Source organism: Limulus polyphemus, unplaced genomic scaffold (genome assembly GCF_000517525.1).
Source record: "Limulus polyphemus unplaced genomic scaffold, Limulus_polyphemus-2.1.2 Scaffold83, whole genome shotgun sequence".
NCBI lineage: Eukaryota > Metazoa > Arthropoda > Merostomata > Xiphosura > Limulidae > Limulus > Limulus polyphemus.
This window is the reverse complement of record NW_013665693.1, coordinates 60,827-68,638: the sequence shown is the minus strand read 5'-3', so window position 1 is coordinate 68,638 and position 7,812 is coordinate 60,827. Positions and strand designations below refer to the sequence as shown.

The window sequence follows — 7,812 nt, the reverse complement described above, 5'->3', positions numbered from 1 at the left end:
GTCTTGTTTAACAAAATCTGCAGATATATATATATATATAATTATGAAGATTTAGCTTATTTCTCTCTGATTTACAAGTAATAATATATGATTTTTTTTCGTTAATAGTAAAAAAAGAAGTTAGTTTATTTTTATACTAAGGTTTTCCACTATTACTGAATTACAAATTGAGATTGTAAAAACTGAAAAAAAAAGGATTAAGGAAGTAACAAATAATATAAGACACATTTTAACATGAATATACTAAGTACACTGTACCTACACAGTATATTCGATGGTTTCAAGGCCTCCTTTCTAACGTAGACAACAATAAATAGTAAATTTCGCTGGGAGCTTCGCGTCAGCACTCTGACACCATGCACGAACGCGCCTTAAATCCTGCACAGGAACCAACCCCGTTCTTTAGTTAAATGACTCGCGTTCAGTCTGCAGAGGTTTATAACACACACACACGTTTGTTGCGGTGAAGAAAACATGCTGTTTCTACACAACACCTAAATTTAGGGCTGCGCTACAAGCCTCGCCGAATAATGCACATGTTATACCTTTCCCCGATAACCCACTTTCTAGTCTTGATTTTAACTCGTATTCTAGTTCTTTTACACATGCTCACAAAACTAATGACTCAGCGCCCGAACCTTCTAACACCAATTACGATAGAGCGAACCCACTATTCGCCTGAACTAAAATGACTTTTTAATTTTCGGGTACCTTTTTTTTTTTTTAGATCTTCAGTGATTGAAAGGCTTCTTTACTAGTGTTTTAGTAAACCAGCTGTTGCTCTGTCATTTAAATCGGACTCACTTGTAGCTTTAGGAGTCATAAATTTTAGTTTATTTAAACTAGTGTTAGTACACAAACATCAACGGTACCAACAGAAGTTTATATTGGTTTGTTTTAATCAAACAATTGTTTTTACAAAGTCGCTAACGTTTATTACACAAAACTGCTTACAAAGTTGATAATCGAGATGTGTTGTTTTGCTCATTTAACTTCGGTTAAATTCTAACGAACTACAGATCATTCTTCCGACGAAATTTTCGTTCATTTTTTCGATTTTGCGGGGAGGGGCTTTAAGAACCAAGCATTAAACGAATATATAAGTCTACATCATGTCGATCTTATCCCTTTTACTGTTGGATCAGATTACCCAACCGAACTTGGTACTCATTTACCAAATCCGGAAGGATGGATGGCTAAGTTGACCAATAACAGTCCTTACGGAAATGAAGCCCCCAACCGTCCGTCTAAAAGTCGAATGCAAGAAGGCCATAATGAACTTCTAAGTAGAGAACAATTAAAAGCAAAAAAAAAAAAAAACGTAGAAATGGAATTGCAGATAAAGGAAAAAATACTTCAAATCAAGTTAAATGATCAAAATGGTGCAATTTTGTTATCAACTCACTGCATATGAAACACATAGCGTCAATGTGGACTGGGAAGCGTTAAAGTTTTGTGTGTTTCTTACTTTAAGCCTAATTGATAAACTACGATCAGTTTAGAATTTCATGAAAGATGCTGCTGTATCATGCTTTTTAATTTACAAGTTACAATTAAGAAATATCCAACTATCATTAAAATATGTAATACGTCCTACCAACGTGCTCTATAAAGTCACTGAGTATGAATACACACAAACACTAGGCAAACAGCAGTGCCAAATTATGTAAAAATATCCAAATTGTAGATAATTCAGTTAAATTATGGAAACCAAAAATATAGGCTTTTGGAACTGCAGAAAAATGCTTGGTCAACGTGACATACTGTGTATGTTTGTTTGAAGCTAAGCACAAAGCTACACAATGGGCTATCTGTGCTCTGCTCACCACGGGTATCGAAACCCGGATTCTAGCGTTGTAAGTCCGCAGACATGCCGCTGAGCCATTGGGGGCATACTGTGTATGAGACCATTTAATGCATCAACGTGATATACTGTGTATGTTTGTTTGTTTGAAGTTAAGCACAAAGCTACACAATGGGCTATCTGTGCTCTGACCACCACGGGTATCGAAATCCAGATTCTAGCGTTGTAAGTCCGCAGACATGCCGCTGAGCCATTGGGGGGCATACTGTGTATGAGACCATTTAATGCATCGTGAGCTTACCAAGTACCTCTAAAAACGTGGTAGTCAGTCTAACGTACTGTCAGAGCGTGACAAAAGCTCATTCGTTAGGATTGTTAAGGTTAAGTCGTCTTTGCAGTATGTTCACAGTAAATTTATTGCACCCAATGTGGCTATAGGTGAATGCGTGCCCTTTGGAAGAGCTAAGAAAAACAAACCATTCCCAAATAATGGGTTTTCTTTGTTAATTTTCTTCGAAACGCACAGGTATAACAAACACGTAATGTCTAACGTGAAGAAAAAAGTACTAGAAACTACTGAAGGATTATTCTTTATGTCCCAAAGACTGTCCATAATAGTCCTCGAACTTGGAAAAAAACATTAGGCTGAATGCGTTTTAACAATAATATACGCAGAAACAGCATCCTTCTGCACTAAATGAAAGTTTAAAACATTTTTAGGGTCAAAAGCAAGAAGCGTCGTACATAAAACTAGGATACAAACTACTCTGTGGGAAGAGTAAAATGTATTATGGTAATAGTTATCTAAGAAACTAAGACACAAACAGCAATAGAGGTATACAATCTAATAATTTTAAGTTCTAGTTGAAAGCCTCACGTGTGTAAAAAAAAATAAACACTAAGAACATATATACGTAATTGAGCTCACAACATCCTACATGTATAACTGTCATATACTGTCTGCAGCCAGTTGGTTTTAACGATAAAAACAATATATAATACTAAAATCATAAGGGTTCAATAAGTATGTTAGCTTCTGAAGTTGGCATTCAGAAATCCATAGAGAGATTTCATAAATAGATGAACAGCATAATAAAACTTATGATGTCTAATTAAAAAATTAGCACTGTCAGAAAAAATATAAACGGAATTTTCCCTCTAAACAATACAAAAATAGCAAAAAAAAAAACAGATCCATTCAACAATCTGTACAAGTGCCCATTTAAATGATCTGTCCACGGCAGAAACACGAGTTTTGTGTTATAATCCCTTAGACTTGCCGCTGAGCCACCAGACGCACACTTGGGTGAGCATTTGTGCCGAAAAAGGCATAGTATAATTCTAGTATTTGATACTTAAGTGAAAACTCAACATTTATCAAAAATATTTATTTCAACTAAACTATTTCCATCTCTAATCTAGTATGATATATAAATAGTAATAGTTATAAATAATCCGATTATTCAAATTACTTAAATCATCAATGAATCTTTCAGTAAATAAATCTTATCATAAAGAAACTGTAATAAGAATAAAGACATAAATTGGCTACATCAGAAGAACATTTAGCACCTACACGGATACAGCCTATTTGTACAATTTAATTTTAAAAGGCAATTCATCTGGCTCGGTGATAAATGAATTGGATAATATATCTGTATCTAATCAAGTCGTTCAAAGCCATTTTCGTATATAAAGTCGTAAAATCAAAAGCTTTTATTGACAAGCATTTTTTTTTTTGCCTTACTTAAGGCTTCTAGATCACATAAAACTATTACTTTTAATGCCCAAAAGTCACGAGTGTTATGACCAATATATTGAGTTTTATTTATTAATAAGCCTACTTAGTTAACAGGTTGGCTTGCTGTTTCATAAATTTGTTTACAGAACTAATAATAAAACTGAATATTTAATTTGATTTTTTCATGTAATTTGGGAAGTGCATATACATTTGTTACTGTAAAAATGTATAACAGTTTTAGAACTGATACTTCCAAAAGTTTTAATATTACCACAGCTTATAGTTGCAACTTCCTCAGCTAATTTGTTTTAACCTGTAACATAATAATATTCAACTCAATACTGAGGAGAATTAACATATTGTTGAGTTCAATATTGCCAAAAGTAGTGCATGACAAAGCAATGGGAGTCGCAACCTTTTCTTACTGACGCCCCACAGTAAACATTTTTTTTATATTTGCGCCCCCCCCCGAAAAAAAGGCATTAACGTTATATTGACACCTAGGGTCGTGTAATAATCATGTTTTTCAATAAATCAATAGTAGTCAATAATATATATACGAAAAAGAATGATAAACAAAATTAGCTCTACCACATAGCTTCATTATTAGCGCAAAAAGTGGTCTGTGTGTTAACACGGATGTCAATCAAACAGCTGTCACTGTACAAAAAATAAATGCAATCAATAAAATTTCTTAAAGTAGAAAAATATGAAAACTATTTGTACTTGTACGTAAAAACAAAGTCATTGATATTCATTTCTAAAACAAGTCTATATATATTAGCAATTATTAAATTCATGGACGACGAAATCTAGATACTTATCAGTGAAGACAAATTCCAGAGAAAATTGTACTTTTGTGTCTGGACGAAAAAATGTTTGGTAATTTTTCCCCCACTAATGAGATCAATTCAACCAACTAGTAGTAGTATCAAACTGTATCATACCAGTAGCCATGAGGGTTTATTCCATCAATCAACCAACCAAATAATTCCTTAGGGCGAAAATAATGTAAACTTAATATGTTAGGTCGTTCGATGTTCCACTACAGCTACATGCGAGATGGCAGCACTAACACATATATTTGAATAAATGCCACGAGCTAATTTGCCTCAGGAAGAAATCGCTCGCCGTCCCTAATTTTTGAACTGATAAACTACGGGGAAGGCAGCTAGTCAATAGCGCCCTCAGCCAACTTTTTGGATATCTAATCTAATCGAATAAGACCCCAAAGTACGGAGCGTGTTTGTGACAATGGGACCCTCGTTCTCACTGTTTGGTACGCTATCCACTAGGTCACGCCTGGCCTACAGAGATACATAATATACAAAGTATTCGCGAAACATTCTATGCACTTCTAACGTCTAACTTGTTAAAGAACATCTTGCGCATAATGATGTACATGTATACATTTCAGAACTATTGTGTCAATAATGGAAAGTAACACCATGATTTATGCGCTGTGTTCCAATAATCGAATACATTCGAATTTTTGTTACATAGAGGGCCAAGAAAACCACTTGGATAATTCTATTTTTTTTTTTTCAGTTATCTCTATAGTCTCCGGTAAAATTCCAAGTATTGTATTAAAATAGTAAATCAAAGGAAAATTAGATCTTTCATGAACCAATTAACAACAACATGTAGGAATTATGTTCAAACTCAACGTTATTCAAAATAAGTGACAATGAAAAAAACAAACACGACAGTTATTCTGTACTTTGTGTACCTAATATGAAGTTCACAAACAGTTATTTGTCGAGTGTTTCTAAGGGGGGAATATATGGGTGGGGTTCTGTCAGATTGCTCGCATCTGGTTCTCTGTAAGTACGTTAACACTGTGACTCCTATGAAGAGGTCTGAAAATACCTAAACATTTCCTCGTTACAGAATTCTAGAGCTTGTGTTAATGTTTAAAATCACTATTTCGATCATTCTGGTTAATGCTTTATCGTGGAACACATACAGTTTGATGATCTTGAATGAAACTTAGAACTCTCGAAGAAAAGTTTGACCGCAACAGTTCCTGTTTTCCAAAAAAACCACACAGATGTCCAGATAAACGTCTAAAATGTCCCAGATTTGTGTGTGTGTATAAAGCTTAAGGAAAGAAGCATTGTGTAATCTTATATTAAATTTATATCTATAATAATTTTAAGGTCTATCAGTATAAACATAAACAAGGAACAGGATAAAATGTACAACAGAATGAATACTTGCTGTGAAAAAAACAACAAAAAACTGTGACTACAATGTTACAAGTTAGTGTGTAACAAATGAGAGCACAGGATCAACAGATGTTTCAATCACATAGGGAGTGGCTGTATGATATGATGGTGAGAAATTATGATTAAATCAAATGCGTATGCCTTGGCGATTTGTGACATAGATCTACATCTTTAAAAAGTGTCCCGCCAGAGCACACTAAAATATGCTCACCCTACATATAATCACATTTTAGTTATCTAACCTACACCAACAGTTGTTTCTGGAACCTGTTTGTAGCTTCAACTTTAATGTAGGTTAACTTTGATACACGGTGTTCCTTCACCATTGTCTTGGCCCCACTTTAATAGATACCCCCTTCCTCCTCACCAGGACAAATAATACTATTCCCACTACATAAAATGTGCCGTTTTTTTATGTTTTTGTGTGTGCGTGTGAGTGCGACGCCCCCTGTCTGTAAAATATTTTCTAAAATACTGACTTAACTAGAATTTCGCGTCAAGCCACGAGTAACTTTCACAGAAAAACTCATATACACAAAATATTTAGTTTATCTCGTGTTCAATTAAATCAATACACCAATTTCTGTACGTCAATTAGCATAATAAGATTTCATCAAGTTAAAACTTGTTTTTTTGCTGACGATTTTCGGCTCTCTAATCGGAACCTCTAACGGACAGTTTTTCACTGAACAATGATGACGGTAAGATGTTTGGTTTGTTTTGAATTTCGCGCAAAGCTACACGAGGGCTATCTGCGCTAGTGAAATACTAGAGGGAAGGCAGCTTGGGCTACTCTTTTACCAACGAATAGTGGGATTGACCGTCACATTATAACGCCCCCACGGCTGAAATGGAGAGCATGTTTAGTGTGACGGGGATTCGAGCGCCCTAACCACCTGACCATGAGTAAGTCTCTTACCGACTTAAACAATATTATTATATTGTTAGTTCTGTTACATAAACTTACTTGTCTAGAATATTGTTACGAGGGCGTACTATATATCAAAATATTTTTAACTACTTTCAACCGCATTTTTTGTAAATTTTACACTTTTAAATCCTAATTAGAATTTACAATTTTTTTAAAGAAGATGCTAAAATGTTATTGATGAAAGATAATGAACTATTACTTTTCATGCACACGTGATTTATTAGGTTATTGATAAGTTTCTTGTACACAAACGATATGAAACTAATATAGATACATTGTGGTTAGAGCGAGCAAAATCATGAACACTGTTATACATAAAATGTTCAATAATGATATATTTTCTAAAATTTTGTGGTAAATGTTGTTATTCTAACATCAAATTATTGTTTTGGGCTGTTGGGGAAAAAATGTCAGAATGACGTATGGGAGGCGGTTTTTTAAGGCGTGATGTTTAGAATAGTTTTTTCCCCTTAAAAATCGTACCTGTGTTTTTAAATACAAAGATAAAAGACTTTTTATTATTTAATTGTGTTTTGTATACTCGACAATAAAATTCTGAAGTATGCTTATATCACAAGTGACTAAATTTCGCTTTATAGTCTTTTCTCTAAAAAAAAGAAGAGGCTAACGTATGTTTGTCTCTTTGTAAAAAACAGCTACAAAGGCTATCTGCCGCCGTCCTTAAACTACTGACCATAGGGAAGGCAAACGGCTGGCAGCACCTACCGCCAACTCTTGGGCTACTCTTTACCAACGAATTGTAGGATTGACCGACACATTAAAGCGCCACCATAGTTGAAATGGCGGGAATGTTAAGAGCCGGATTTCAATCCTGTAATCCCCAGATTGAGAGTCAAGCGCCTTAACCATTAAACCATGTCAGGCCAACTAAACTTTAGAATGACGTTTAGATTCTGACGTCAGGATGGCACCAATTCCAAATTTGGCCATTCCCTTATATAACCTTTCTGAATAAAAACACTTCTTACATAGCGAAAATTTTAAAATTACTTTTACTTTACAAGAAATGAAAAATAAATCAAAATAAAAACATTACGTATGTATAATATATATATATATATATATATATATATATATTAGTTAGTAA

At 34.2% G+C, this 7,812-nt stretch overlaps 1 protein-coding gene across 3 annotated transcripts in view; it reads right to left on the bottom strand.

Moving 5' to 3' along the window:
- Positions 1-7,812, bottom strand: part of LOC106467843 (thymosin beta-like) — a 36,313-nt gene that overhangs the window by 24,461 nt on the left and 4,040 nt on the right. Inside the window, exon 1 of one of the 3 annotated variants that reach the window (XM_022396666.1) lies at positions 259-415. The exons of 1 other annotated variant lie outside the window; for it this stretch is intronic. The gene's annotated coding sequence lies outside the window, so the exon portion shown is untranslated. Of the gene's footprint in view, positions 1-258; positions 416-7,812 lie in introns of those variants that run through there. One more of the 3 variants, XM_013928231.2, reaches the window with a different exon arrangement.